At 36.1% G+C, this 15,574-nt stretch overlaps 1 protein-coding gene across 1 annotated transcript in view; it reads left to right on the forward strand.

The window, feature by feature from the left end:
- The window catches only part of LOC131673965 (2-(3-amino-3-carboxypropyl)histidine synthase subunit 2), a 160,657-nt gene that overhangs the window by 1,838 nt on the left and 143,245 nt on the right, over positions 1 to 15,574 (forward strand). The gene's annotated exons all lie outside the window — the stretch shown is intronic.

Consider the following 15,574-nt stretch of genomic DNA (forward strand, 5'->3'; position numbering starts at 1 on the left):
GCATGAGATTTGTATAAATTTTATACTTGATAACTGACTCGTTTTTAATAATTGAATAAATAAATAATACATGCACATTTTGGATAAAAGAATGTGGACAGTTGCTATACAAGATGAACTATTTAGGAAAATTGAAAAAAGACATAAGAAAATAACCAACCTGATCGAGACTTGAATGTGAGACTTCCATTTAAACAGATTTGTACTTTCTATTTTGCTATCAATAACTGTTACAATAATACAATTTTTTATTCCATATTATATTCAATCTGAAAATTGTTTATGAATGATTTGATTATATTCCATGAACAGTATTATTACTGGTAATGGCGAATACATTTATATATTATAAAAAAATATAAATAAGCAAAAATAAATTTTATATATGTATATGGGTAATTCTTGGCTATTTCGATTGACTTGTAACCCTTAGGTTACGGATTTTTTTTCAATTTGGCACAATTGTTGTACACATAAAACTGAGATTTTTCCCAAATTTTGGAGACGATACATTAATTATATCAAAAGTTATTAACAATTAAAGAAAAATGATAAAACATTTTCAAACGGCTATATTTTAAAAACTAATAAAGATATCGAAGTCGGATTTTTTTCAAAATACTTATAATGCCTTAAAATTTCGAAATAATTACAACAATAAACAATAAAAATTTTTTTTCGAAAGTTATTAACTTTTTGTTTAAACAATTGCTAATATCTCAAAAAGTATATTTTTTTTTTGAAAAATTCTTGCTCCTACGTATTCCTGAGGATTTTTGCTATCGAAATCATTCATAAAATTCAAGGGCCCGACATATCGGAAAGCGTAGCCCTAATCAAAAGAAGACGCCTCGGCGTAAGGCTGCGGTAGCGCTCCAGCGGACTCACGGTCGAAAGGTACTTTAGCTTTAATCTAAAAAACTAATAAAGATACCGAATCGGATTTTTCCCAAATTACTTATAATACCTTGAACTTTCGAAATAATTACAACAATAAACAATAAAAAAATTTTTTCGAAAGTTATTAACTTTTTGTTTAAACAATTGCTAATATCTCAAAAAGTATATTTTTTTTTTGAAAAATTCTTGCTCCTACGTATTCCTGAGGATTTTTGCTATCGAAATCATTCATAAAATTTAAGGACCCGACATATCGGAAAGCGTAGCCCTAATCAAAAGAAGACGCCACGGCGTAAGGCTGCGGTAGCGCTCCAGCGGACTCACGGTCGAAAGCGACCGGACACCGAGGCATCTTCTTTTGATTAGGGCTACGCTTTCCGATATGTCGGGCCCTTGAATTTAATGAATGATTTCGATAGCAAAAATCCTCAGGAATACATAGGAGCAAGAATTTTTCAAAAAAAAAATATACTTTTTGAGATATTAGCAATTGTTTAAACAAAAAGTTAATAACTTTCGAAAAAAAATTTTTATTGTTTATTGTTGTAATTATTTCGAAATTTTAAGGCATTATAAGTATTTTGAAAAAAATCCGACTTCGATATCTTTATTAGTTTTTAAAATATAGCCGTTTGAAAATTTTTTATCATTTTTCTTTAATTGTTAATAACTTTTGATATAATTAATGTATCGTCTCCAAAATTTGGGAAAAATCTCAGTTTTATGTGTACAACAATTGTACCAAATGAAAAAAAAATCCGTAACCTAAGGGTTACAAGTCAATCGAAATAGCCAAGAATTACCCATATGTAGTATATGTATGTATATAGTTAATTTTAAGTTTACTGCTATTATCAGCAAACATATAGTTGATTAATTATGACTGAATAATTGCAAAATTAGCAAAAAATACCATAACAGTTATCAGCAGCAAAACGATAGAGTACAAGTCTGGTAATATGTGAAAGTCTCAAATGCTTGCGAGGATTACCGTATACTACGAGCAACCTTACATGAACCGGTAAAAAATGTGCAATAAATTTATATGCCATAAAGGCAAAACAATTTGCAAACGGTAAGGAGACGAAGTAGGTTAAAGATCGTGAATCCGTGCTAGAGTATCCTTTCTCACAACAAAACATCGTAGATTTCGTCTGTATTATACTGGAACTCATGGGCAATAGTTGATTAATCAGTGGGGGAACGTCTTGTTCAGACGAGTCACGATTTTGCCTGTATGGTAACGATGTTCGAATACGCATTTGGTGTCGTAGGAGGGAGCGTTTTGAGCCAAACCATATTCAACCGATTAGAATTTCTTCTGGTGGATCCGTCATGGTATGGGGAGAAATCTGTTTAAACAATCGCAAAATGATTTTATTATAGTTCCACCTCCCGTGTTAACAGCTAGACGCTACGTCGATGAAATTTTGGAATCTCGCGTGCTTTCAATGAGCTGCCGTATGGGATCGAATTTATTTATGTTGTTAATAGTTAAAAAAATGTTTGGATCACATGGTTTGATAGTATAATAAAAGTACTTTATGAAGGTATATTTGTGTTTCCACTATACATTCTTTATACATTATTAAAAAATAAAAATATCTTTGGTCATACACTTTCACACACAGCTGTAGATAGTAACAACATATCGTGATCCATATTCCTTCTGCTATGTTTATAGCTGTTTCGAACTATGGGTTTTTCAGTGAGCCGCGAGCCAAATACTAGACCAGTTACAGAGGTAAGATACCGCGGCATGCCAACCCTCCACTGTTTAAAGATATATTTCTCAGAAAATATTCATTAATGATGATAACATATGTATTACTAGAAGAAGATAACGTATGTTATCGAGAGATATGCCTTTTAGCTACGATTGAATGATGAGTCCGCTTGGAGAGAATTTTCTCTCATTTCGACTTGTGTCATGCGAACTAATAATAAAATAATATAGTTATCTCCTGTAGCTAAGAACATATGTCATACACGCGTATTCGTTGCACACGCGGGCCGACTGAAGTAGAAGACATAAGAAAGGCCGAAACAAACAAACTGTACGCGGTAAATACATGATAGACCAGAAATGAAATAGAACATAGACAGCTGCAAACCTAAATAAACAATTAAGCGATATGACTCTCTCGGTTCCCAGGATATACTTATTCCTGAAGGAAGTGGTAGGGACTTATCTTAAGTTTGTGAGCCCCCGAGAGGGACAAGCGCAGGCAGTCCTGTACACGATTTCGCCTTGTAAAGACATCTCTCTGGAGCTCTGTCACTTTATAATAAAAGTATTATTATATAACTGCCGACTTCGACGCCTAGATTCCTGCAAGTACCCACACGCGCCTTATAACTCGACTATCGCTACCGCAGCGTGTAAAACTTGCCGTGAAAATCATCAAAATTGGATGACATTTGGTGGCAGCAAGGGTGGAATAAAGAAAAAACGGTTAGAAAAAAAAAACTACCAGTAGTATAATCGGACCGTTTAGTCAAGAGGCAGCATAGAGATCGCTCGACTCCGGATTATCACTCAGTTCCCAGAGAAGAGGACAGTCCGAACGCACATTCTCGGCTGATATTGATTGGTGCAGCAGTTTTCAGAGAAGCAGCCGACATCGTTCATCAGCCTACACGCACAAATCGTTGCCGATTCAGGAGTCTCGCAGTTGCCAGGGGAGCAGCTCAACTTCAGCGCACGTTGTGCTCACGGATATATTCAGTGCTACCGTTTTTACGGCCCAACAGGGAGGTCTAAAGGACTCAAGGTACGCAAAAATAAATTTTAATAAGTTCAAAAAGTAAAGAACTTATTGCGCCGCGTTATATTTTGTAAACTGAAGTCTATGATTGAGATATTACAGAGAAAGTTGGCCCCACTTTGTCTGTCGTATCAGTGAGATTATTTACCTTTCAATCATAAACGCAGTCGTAATTAATAAGCTTTCACACGTGTACATTCACATCACTACACTCGCGCTTGAAAAATAGGTTAGACTTATATGCTAGATCGCGATACTTTTTGTAACTATCGAACTGTCGATAACGAGAGTACAGACTCTGACAAAACTTCCGGAACACAATCCTTAACAGACGTAACTGACCACTCACACGATAATCAGCGACATTCAAACATTTACTTACGACCTTCAAAAATGGATGCTCTTAGTAAATTCACGAAGAAAATAAGCTCAAGCGAAGATATTACCGAATCAGATAAAGAATCACAGCTGAGGAAGGAGCTTTTGTTACAACGTGAAAAAAATGAACGACAGCAAGTGCAAATTGACAATCTATCGAAACAACTCAACGAGCTTATGCAAAGTATACGGAAGGATGAAGTAATAATACCGGCAGCGCGAAGACAGCAGGGAAATTCAGCAGTTGAGCCGCCTTTGCCTTCAAATAATATTTCCACGGGGCAAGATACGTCCACGCGACTACATGTTTACACAGGAATGCTTCGACGGGAAGATCATCAATTTATTCGTGAATTGTTGACTGAAATAAGGGAGTACGACGGATCAACTGACGTATCTGCATTTATAGATCAAATTATAAGAAAAAGTAGGCAATTAGACTCTGATCCAGCAATTTCTGCACTAATTAGGAAAGTTTGTGCATCAAAATTAAAAGGAAGAGCCCAGCAGGTAGTAGAAAGACACCAGGTAACCACTGCCGTGCAACTGAAAGAATGCTTAGAAACACACTTTGGCAAGTTAGAGCTTGAATACGATCAACTGTCTGAAATCAGAAATGCTATGAGGCAAAAATCCGGCGAGCCTGTAAAAAATTATGTATATCGCTGTAATAATATAAACATGCGAATACAAGTTGCGATAGACGGAGAAGGCGGCGATTATAAAGAAATGCATCGCGTTTATGAGTCCAACAAAGCGATAGAAAAATTCGTACGCGGATTATACCCAGAGGGATTACGACTCGCCGTCCAACAAAAAAATCCGCACACTCTTCCTATAGCATATCAACAAGCCATGTATGAAGAACAACGGAGAAATGAAGATGATAGGCTACGCGCTAAAAATCGTATCGATGCTACGTACGAATACGCCGATCAAAGAAAAGAGCGAGAGAAAAGAGAAAGTCGGCCTAAAGACAGGTATGCGCGCCCAAATAAACACTACTCCAAGGATAGATACGACTCAGCACCAAGGGAAAGATATTATAGTGATAAAAGGGAAGATAATCATCATAGTAGCTCACGAGAACAGTCAACAGACCGCTACCAATCTCGCGATAGAACGCCTCCAAAGGTTACGTTCGAGAAACAAGATAGGCCTCCGAAGCCCACGTGCTCACACTGTGGAGTATATGGCCATGATAAATCTAATTGTTATAGATTAAAAAATGCACAAGGCAAAAATTTTCCGAGACCAGCCTCAAGTCAACATTTGATGAAAGAAGAGAACGCCTCATGGACCGAGGACGACCCGCCACAATGCTTTTGGAACGACATGCAGACACAATATATCCCTCAAATGGACGACACTGGCATCTATGGCTTAAGCCAACAGGCACAAGAAGACGAATATTAAAATTTTTAGTAGACACCGGAGCAGGCCTCTCAATAATCAAAGACTCAGTACTGGATAAAAAAACTTGTAATCCCATTAAACAGCCGATGCATGAGAGAAAAACAATTCAAATAGTGAATGGACCACATACAATGTACGGCCAATGCAAACTCAAAACTTTCGGAAAGGACTTTATTTACAATGTAGCTGCAGACTCATTTCCGCTTGACGCCGACGGACTTTTAGGCAGAGATTGGCTCAAAAACTATCAGGCTATAATAAATACTACAGACGAAATAATAGAAATCAAAGACGAACACAAAAACATATTAAGTTTTAAGTTTAATAGAGAACTCACACCGCTTCAACCTGGAATAAATATTCTTACTGTCAAAATTAATGAGCCGGACGGAGATTATATCATTACAGATCAAAAAAACATAGTGACGCCTGCAATTTATAACGTAAGGGATGGAAAAGCGAAATTAAGTTGCATAAATAATTCAGAGAAACAAGTCAATATATACACTGACTTACACATAGAACAATTCAAAGAAAACATTTCAATATTAATAATAATATTCCTAACGACCAGAGGAAAGCGCTTCTACAACAGTTCTATTCTCAAGAAAGTAATATCTATGCAACGCAGGATAGGGACAAACTTATTACTGAAAATACACGGGTTTCACACCTGCCGCAAGAACAAGCCAATGCTATCTTAACACTTGTTAGAGCTTTCTCGGATGTATTTCAACTTGAAGGAGATGCCGCCCCTTCACTCGATGACGTATATCACCGAATAGATTTAACTACAGCTCAGCCTATCAGTTCAAAACTATATCGACACCCGATGGCATTGCATAAAGAAATTGATAAACAAATCACGGACCTTGAGGAAAGAGGAGTAATAGTGAAGTCAAATTCGCCCTTCCTTTCGCCCGTATGGTGTGTACCTAAGAAAATGGATGCCTCAGGGGTACAGAAGTATAGAGTAGTAATTGACTTTCGGAAATTAAATGAATACACACTCCACGACAACCATCCGCTACCCTCAATAGATGAAATCTTAGATCAATTAGAAGAAACAAGATACTTTAGCGCGTTTGACCTTTTTAGCGGTTTTTATCAGGTCCCTGTATTACCAGAGCACCGCGAACGAACAGCATTCAGCACCCACAAAGGACATTGGGAATTTAAACAGATGCCAATGGGACTCAAAAATGCACCCGCGACCTTTCAGCGCATAATGAATTTAAAATTGCAAGGATTAATTGGCACAATATGCTTTGTATATCTAGACGATATCATAGTATATTCAAAAACATTTGAAGAGCACCTGCAAAATTTACAAACTTTATTTCAACGACTGAGGAAGACAAAATTAAAACTACAACCAGATAAATGCGAATACGTAAAGGCAGAATTAGAATACCTTGGACACTTAATTACAAAAGAAGGAGTTTTACCGAACCCAAGTAAGATAGACTGTATAAGGAACTACAAACAACCCGTTAATCAAAAGGAAGTACGCCAGCTATTAGGTCTATGCGGATATTATAGAAAATTCATCAAAAACTACGGTAAAATAATCGTACCTTTAAATAAGCTCATGTGTAAGAACCAAAAGTTTGAATTTACTCATGAATGCCAAGAAGCCTTCAAAACATTGAAAGGAAAATTAACCTCAGCGCCTATATTACGTTACCCAAACCTCGAAGAATTATTTATACTCACAACCGATGCAAGTAACGAAGGACTCGGAGCAATATTAAGTCAAGGACATTACAAAAAGGGCAAAGATTTACCTTGTGCATACGCATCACGAGCACTTAATAGCGCAGAGAAAAACTACTCGACCACTGAGAAAGAATTACTCGGAGCCGTCTGGGCTATAAGGCATTTTAGACACTTTTTATATGGAAAGCCATTTATTCTCATAACCGACCATGCACCTTTGGCAGGACTAATCAAGACCAAGTCACCCGAAATCGGATCGAGGATATTTAAACTACTTCTTAAAATAGCTGACTTTCAGCCAATGGTTGAATATAAAAAGGGTAGATTAAATACGAACGCCGACGCACTTAGCCGAGCATTTTGCACTGAAGAAACTCTTTGCAGCATTGTATGGACGCGAGACAGTTACCCTGCTCTCACAATCACAAAGGACAAATGGCAATCGACGCCAGCAACAAAATTATTGAAGGAGTCGACCGAAAAGGGGACTAAAGCGTTAGAATTTAGTGAAGATTTTACCCTACAGGAAGTTGAGAATTCGATCAGTTACCTAAGAATGGTAGCAACATCAATCGGCATTAATCGGCTCTACATAAAAAGGAAACATCGTTATGAAAAACCAGTTGATGCAAACAAAACTATCAAGTCTGCTCCCCTAGCTCACCCGGATATAGCTAGTGAGCAGCCTAAAACTACGGCAAGACCATTATCGCCAATAACAAACGATGTTGAAGATTCAGATCTGCCTTTAAAACAACGACTACCTCGCCAGCGAGGAAGGCCAAAAATAAAGTCGCAAGTTATTATGAATAATAAATGTAAAGGAGACGTAATTTTGGAACCTTCTGAAGAGCTTATAACTAATCCACTGCCCGTAGTAATAGACATTCTTAATAAACTCAAAGCTGATGAAACTCTAGAATTCAGAAAAATCGATCACAGTACATCTCAAAAATTAATTCAGAAATTTGCTGAAATGGCCAAGAAAATGAGGCGGCCAACTCTCTACATTAAAAGCACAGAGCAGCAACACGTAAATAATGAAGCTACACAAAAAACACTACTAGGTAGGGCACACGGTGAAACACACTGGAAGCAAGATAAAATGACAATTGAACTTAGAAAATACTGTTGGGAAACAAAAACAGAGGATATAAGAAATTGGATCGATTCGTGTGAACATTGTCGTAACGAGGAGATAAAGAAACGATTCCGAGCGCCAGGCACACTCATTGAAGCACCCTCAGATATCAACGAAATCTGGTACATAGACCATGCGCAACCAAAGAAATATTTATATTTATTTGTAATCGAAGCACTATCAAGATATGTAAAGGTCATAATTCTAAATAGTTTCGATGAAACCACAGATGCCCTTAAAAACCTATTCTGTGAATGGGGGACGCCTAAAAAGATAATATCCGATAACGGCTCAACATTTCATTCAAAGTCATTTCAAAAGCTATTAGAACAATATGGAGTAAGCCACTATCCAGTTACGCCTCTACACCCTCAATCGAATGGAATTTGCGAGAGAGTTATTGGCACACTCAAAAATAAAGTTACTCGAGCGCTAGAAAACAACCGATCACACATACCTACAGTAATGAGCTACAACAATACAATACACCCAAGCACAGGATTTTCACCTTACGAACTCTTTTATGCCCGTGTACCACGTGAAATGATAACCGGTCCTCTGTTACGAGATATTATCGAAGGAAGATTCCACAAAGCCAATCGAGATAAAATCACCGTAAAAGTAAAGATCGATAAAAATAAACAGAGAAATAAAAAATTAGTAGACTCACGACAAGCATTAAAATTTAAACCAGAATTATAGCAACAAGTGATGTTCAAGTTAGGGAACGAATATCAAGGGCCGGGAACAATACTTACAATAAATCGAAATGCTAATACCACACAGATATTATATAATAATGCTTTATTTAGACGACATTTCAATCAATTAAAGCCATTGCCTGACGTTTTTATTTCAGATGAGGGAACTCTTAGTGCTACTCAACATATTCATTAATGTACAAGGAAAAATCAGTATAACACATCAATCTGTACCATTGCTGAGACAGAATTTCGGCACTGCTTTTCTTTACGAAGATACTTGGACCATAGTCAATCATATTAACTTGACTGTACTCCTACTTAACGGAAGAGAAATTGAACAGCATTTAGATCTCATAACTACCACGTGTAGTGGCTACAAGTGTCAAGCTAAAGATTTCATTGCACACCAGAAACGCCGATTACGCAGTCTAACGCAGAAGTTATCGCTTTTTCAGCCACACCCTGTAGAAGCCAAAAACAGAAAAAAAGAGGCTTATTTAACTTTGTCGGATCAGTCAACAAATTTCTTTTCGGTACAATGGACGCAAATGACGCAGAGTACTATAATCAAGAAATCGACAAACTATATAACCATACAAGGAAAGCCCTGCTAGCAGTAAGAAATCAAACAATATTTATGCAGGATACTTTTAATGAATTTTCAAAAGAATTTCATACATTCAAGTATAACGAGCAGGAATTGTTAAATTGGAGTAGGAAAATGAAATCTGTATTTACAGACTATCAGGCAAACACAATGATACATCTATCACTTGAAGAAATCGACGTAGCGATTGAAGAATACGATAATTATATTACAGAGTTATTTACGGCTATAAACATTGCTCGAAACGGCTTATTATCACCAGCACTTATGAAGCCGGAAACACTCATACAAGGTCTACGTGAAGCATATGAACAAAATGTATATATCGACATACTTTTACCACCTCACATAAATAATTATTTCTCTATTATACAGTCCATGACATTTTCATCATACATATCCAAAGCAGGACTTACAATAGTTACTAAATACCCCATTGCACATGCAGATCCTTATGAAATTCTAAAGTTACGAGCACTACCTTTTGAAAGTCGCTTAAACGTACTTGGATTGTTCGATGTAACACAGCAATACATACTCGTATCAAAGGATAACACTAAATACACGACTATTGATGACGTTAACACATGCTCACGCAATGATCAAGGAAGACTATGCCCAATTCAGTTCTTTCCAAAACGCCTGCAGTCACTAGATAATTGTGAAAGACTTCTCTTTGACGATGTAACGAAATGCCCGCCAAAGTACTTTGCATTATCGCAACCCTTCATACAAAGATTAAACAACACCAGCTTTTACATACTACCTACCGCTGTGATGCAGTTTAGTCTCTTCTGTCGTTCTTATATAAAGGATTTACAAATAGAGCAACCAACTGTTGTACAACTATCTGACGGATGTTTTCTTACTAATGTTGATTACAGACTCGAAATCATACATGACGTACGTACTCACACTGAAAGCTACCCAAAAATAGACATTCCATCACTTCCACAAAATACCTCATCCGTGATTCCTACATTAACCTTACAAACGCATCACTTAGAGATTTTACACACAAAAGCGTCAAATTTAAAACAAATAGAGGAGGAGCTTGAATTATTATCAAGGGAACAACGTCATCACTCCTATATCGCTACCGCCGTAGATTACCTGCACTACGCTGGATACATTGCGCTCGCACTTATAGCAATTTATATTAGTTATAAGATAGGGTTGTTTAGTGCCATAGCTGTATTTTTACGATATATTTTCAGACGTCTTACAGGACATTGTTGTTGTCATAATCGTGCATCCACTTCAGATATAGTTACCTACACTCGTTGCTCTAACGTTAAAGCTGTTGTCGATCCGATTAATAATGATATTGTCTGTAACTCTTTTATGTTGCACAAAGTGCCACCACAGGTTGCGAACATATTGTGAGATTCTTGAGGACAAGAATCAGCTTAAGGAAGGAATTTTCATGCGAACTAATAATAAAATAATATAGTTATCTCCTGTAGCTAAGAACATATGTCATACACGCGTATTCGTTGCACACGCGGACCGACTGAAGTAGAAGACATAAGAAAGGCCGAAACAAACAAACTGTACGCGGTAAATACATGATAGACCAGAAATGAAATAGAACATAGACAGCTGCAAACCTAAATAAACAATTAAGCGATATGACTCTCTCGGTTCCCAGGATATACTTATTCCTGAAGGAAGTGGTAGGGACTTATCTTAAGTTTGTGAGCCCCCGAGAGGGACAAGCGCAGGCAGTCCTGTACACGATCTCGCCTTGTAAAGACATCTCTCTGGAGCTCTGTCACTTTATAATAAAAGTATTATTATATAACTGCCGACTTCGACGCCTAGATTCCTGCAAGTACCCACACGCGCCTTATAACTCGACTATCGCTACCGCAGCGTGTAAAACTTGCCGTGAAAATCATCAAAATTGGATGACACTTGGTAGAAGAGGTTAACTTTTTTAGATACTGATTCATAGATCGTGTGAGTTGATCATCAACCCGCTTGGAGAATAGAATATCTCTTCATCTTTTTTAATAAGATTTTTGGGACAACAATTTGAAAATAAGGGGATTATATTGCATATTGCTAAGGGGATTGATTGCTTGTTTTTCTCGTTTTGTTTGTTTTTTCAGTCAACTGAGTACAGCAACTGTCACAAGATTGATACTGTATGCTGTGCTTAATTTGAATGATTATTGATTTGTGTTTATGTTTAATAAACACATTTTTTTTCTTTTCATATATATTTTAATGTTATATTATATTAAAGTGATAAAACCGAATTGTGTCCGTTCGTCCGTCTTGCGTACTCTCGCATATTGGAAAACGTGCGATAAGAGTTGCATATTATGCTGATGCAATACCTGTAAGGTCATCCCGATACCTGCATTTTGCAACCTGGGTTTCGCATTGACACCTGGATATCGTCTCCTGGATAACGTTTTTCCCTCGGAATTTTACTCAGACTTATTATAGTTAGGTACACTATATATCTGATGCACGTTCTCGGGGATGGTGTCTTATAGATCTGGTGTGTAACCCTGATACCTGGACATCGTCAACCTGGAGGGGCACCCTGACACTCGAACATCATCAGCCTGAGGGGTCACTTAACACCAAGACATCGTCTTCTGGGTTTATCTCGTTATGATGTTTCAAGCGTTTCGTTCGAGCCTATCATATATGTGATAGTTTCTTAAACCGTTTTTCTAAATTTTTCTGTCAAAATGAACTTATTAGTAAGGATCTGACAATTACGTTATACGAATATTACTGGCGTTTTTAGCACTGCATATTTCGTGCTGCTGCCGTGTTTTCAACGCTGCATATTTCTTGCTGTTACCGTGCTTCCTGCGGTGCTGCATATTTTATGTTGCTGCCGATTTTTCAGCGTTGTATACTTTACACTGCTGCCGATTTGATCTGATTTTTTTCGAATGCTGCATACAATCAATTATGCTGCTGCAATTTATTCCGTCAATGCACATTTAATTGTGCTGCTGCTGTTTGTTCAGCGCTTCATAATCAATCATGTCGCTGTCAGATATTTCAGTACCTAATACTTGACTCGAACACAAAACTAGTGAACTTTCAACAAAAATATATACCAATTATATGCAATCTCACTTAAGAGATATTTAAGTAATATCTCACTTGAAGTGATATTAGTTTCATTAATTTATTATTTCTAAAGTCAAATATGTTTTGTAAAGTCAGTATTATGTATTTCTTCATTATACATGATGTTGTATATTAATTTTTTATTCAAGAGTTTAGGATAAAAAATAGTCCAGTATGAGGTACACGTACTTTTATGGTTTCTAATTACAATAAATTTTTGAAAACGATATTTTTTGGAAAGATTTTATTGTTATATTTTTTTTCTTTCTGTTTATCAAAGCATAATTCAATAATAGAACCTACAAATTAATTTTTATTTTTCACTCTAGATGAGGCAATATACGAGGGTGGTCCGATAAGTACTGTAACGGCGGCTCAAAAAAAAAAAGAGAAAAAAATATATAAAAAAATATTAGACAAAAAAATACCGACCACACACTTAGCTCGTAAATCAAGATGAAAAACTACGTACAGCTGAATAAAGACAATTTTTCCTATGAACGGCAGTTTTCGGCTTGCGTATCTGGCAATTTTCGGATGCTGGAGACAATCAAAGCGATTTTACGATCGCGTCATCCGGAGTAGCCAGATTGCGCGCATGTTTAGAAAGTAGAGATCTGCAGCGCACATGTGCATCCTGCCAACAGTACTATTATTTTATTTATTCTTATTATTGCTAATTTCTTTTAAATTAAAGGAAGTACATTTGCTTGCAAGTCTCTTGAAAAATTGCGAAATTTATCTTTCCGTATTTATTAGTTTATTTTCTTTGCGAGTCTTGTATGTATAATTGTTGGATGCGCTCAACTTTGCATTAGACAATTTAAGAATGGCTTGAACGAAAGTTATTAATTATATTTCTTGTAATTAACTCTGATTTTTTCAGTATTTCTCAAAGCTTTTTAATAATTAATTAATAGTTAAAACTATTAATATCCTAATTGTTTTTAGATAAATGTAATTCTTAACTTTTGTTCTGTCTTTTAGTTTTATTATAGATTAAGAAACATTTTTGTAAAATTAGAGTACCACACACACAATTAATTTTAAATAGAATTAGTTTAAATAAATAAAGGCCAGAATAGTACATAGAGGGCCATCTATGCGAAGAGGGCCCAAAGCACTAAAATGAGGCCACACCCGCACACTCTGCCCCGGCCAATTAGGGTTCGAATTTTGCTTACGCTTGAGACACTCCCCAAATTTTCCAACAATTAAGTTGAGAAAATTTGAGTTTTTCTTGCCTAAAAAAATGACAAAGATTTTCGAGTGGGAGTCTCCTGCGAAAAGTATAAAAGAGAGCTTTTCAAGAAAATTAGGCAGTGTGTGTTATTTTCCAAATTCAGTTCGTACAACTATTTCGAATTCGTTAGCTATTCTTCAAGTTCGTCCAGACCCAGTTAATTTTTGTGTGGGAAAACTATTATAAAAAATGAGTAAGAAAAATTAAATAAAAAATTTTTACATTCTAACTACTCTCCTTTAACTTTTCTCTCCTTACTCTTCCTAGTTTCGCGTACGGGTTTTTCTTTCTTAGATAGTTACACTCGATTGCCAAGCGTGTGGTCGAGTGCATATTAGACAGGCTCCCCTTTTACATAGAATATTTCTTTTGTGAGAGTGGCGCTATCGGGCGGTGAGGCTAAGTACTTATCGGACCACCCTCGTACAGTTGTCTGTGACTAAACACAGGAGATGGTAAATAAACTCCTACTCTGCTGTATGATTGTCCTTATGATTTATTGATTGTCATTGCAAAACTTAATCTAACTGACAATTGCCTTTGACGTATATTGAATGGTATATTTTCTTTAGTTGATGATCGCGATATTCTGGGAATGAGAACTAAAAAATCCTTCATTGAAATTTAAATTTCTCAACAGTATTATAGTATTATTTTTTACATAAGAGACCGTTGAGAAAATCAAGTGCCCGCTATTAGAATTAAGACAGCACTAAAATGAAACGAACCGCGCGCTAGCCGCTTGACCACTCGAACGTCCGCTACACAGTGTTCCTGAAGCGTGCAAAAGTGGTCCAAAAATGGATCCAAAATCCGTTAACGCAGAAAGTTTCTACATCATTTGTAGATGAAAAAAAATGAAAAATTGAAAATCCTAAGTGATCGGTTTCGAAAGTTACGGACGATTTTGTATTTACGCTATGCGCGCTCATGAAGTGCTATAAGTAGAGCTTTCGAGGCCACATGTGCAATCCATTTTTTAACTATAAATCAAGTAAATTGAGCTTTTATTCAGTATTTATTGTTAATTATAGTATTTTTTTAACAATTTATTGTTATGTTAATAAATTATTAACTTGGCTTAGTGAACAATCCAAGACTTAAGTGTCAATCTTACGATGCATAAACAATTTTTTTTAGATCAATTAATGTTTTACTATAAAAAAAATTGTTTTCGTCTTTAACAAACTTCGCAACAACAAATTGAGTAATTAAAAAATTGGCTGAAATAAATGTTGAAATAATAATTTCAGAATTAACGTACTGAACCCACTTTTAGCGCGGTCCAGGATCAACGACGAGGACCTAGTGGTTACCTGATCCCTTTTTTGTTTTGTTTTTTTTTCTTTTTAATTTTTTTTGTTTTTTTTTTATATTTTGTATAAACGTAAGTTGACAATAGAGCTTTTGATAATTTTTTCTTTAACAACAATGGAACGAGTAATAGAGTTTTCTTTAAATATTTGTAATTAATAGTTAAAGATGCAGTGATGAAAATTCAACATAGCTTTTAGTAGATTTGGTAAATAAATTTCACGGTGATAACCATTTACTTTGTAACGTTCTCAAAACTTTAAGAAGTCACGATGAATTGAC

Source organism: Phymastichus coffea, unplaced genomic scaffold (genome assembly GCF_024137745.1).
Source record: "Phymastichus coffea isolate CEN01 unplaced genomic scaffold, Cenicafe_Pcof_1.1 PCOF00001, whole genome shotgun sequence".
Classification (NCBI taxonomy): domain Eukaryota; kingdom Metazoa; phylum Arthropoda; class Insecta; order Hymenoptera; family Eulophidae; genus Phymastichus; species Phymastichus coffea.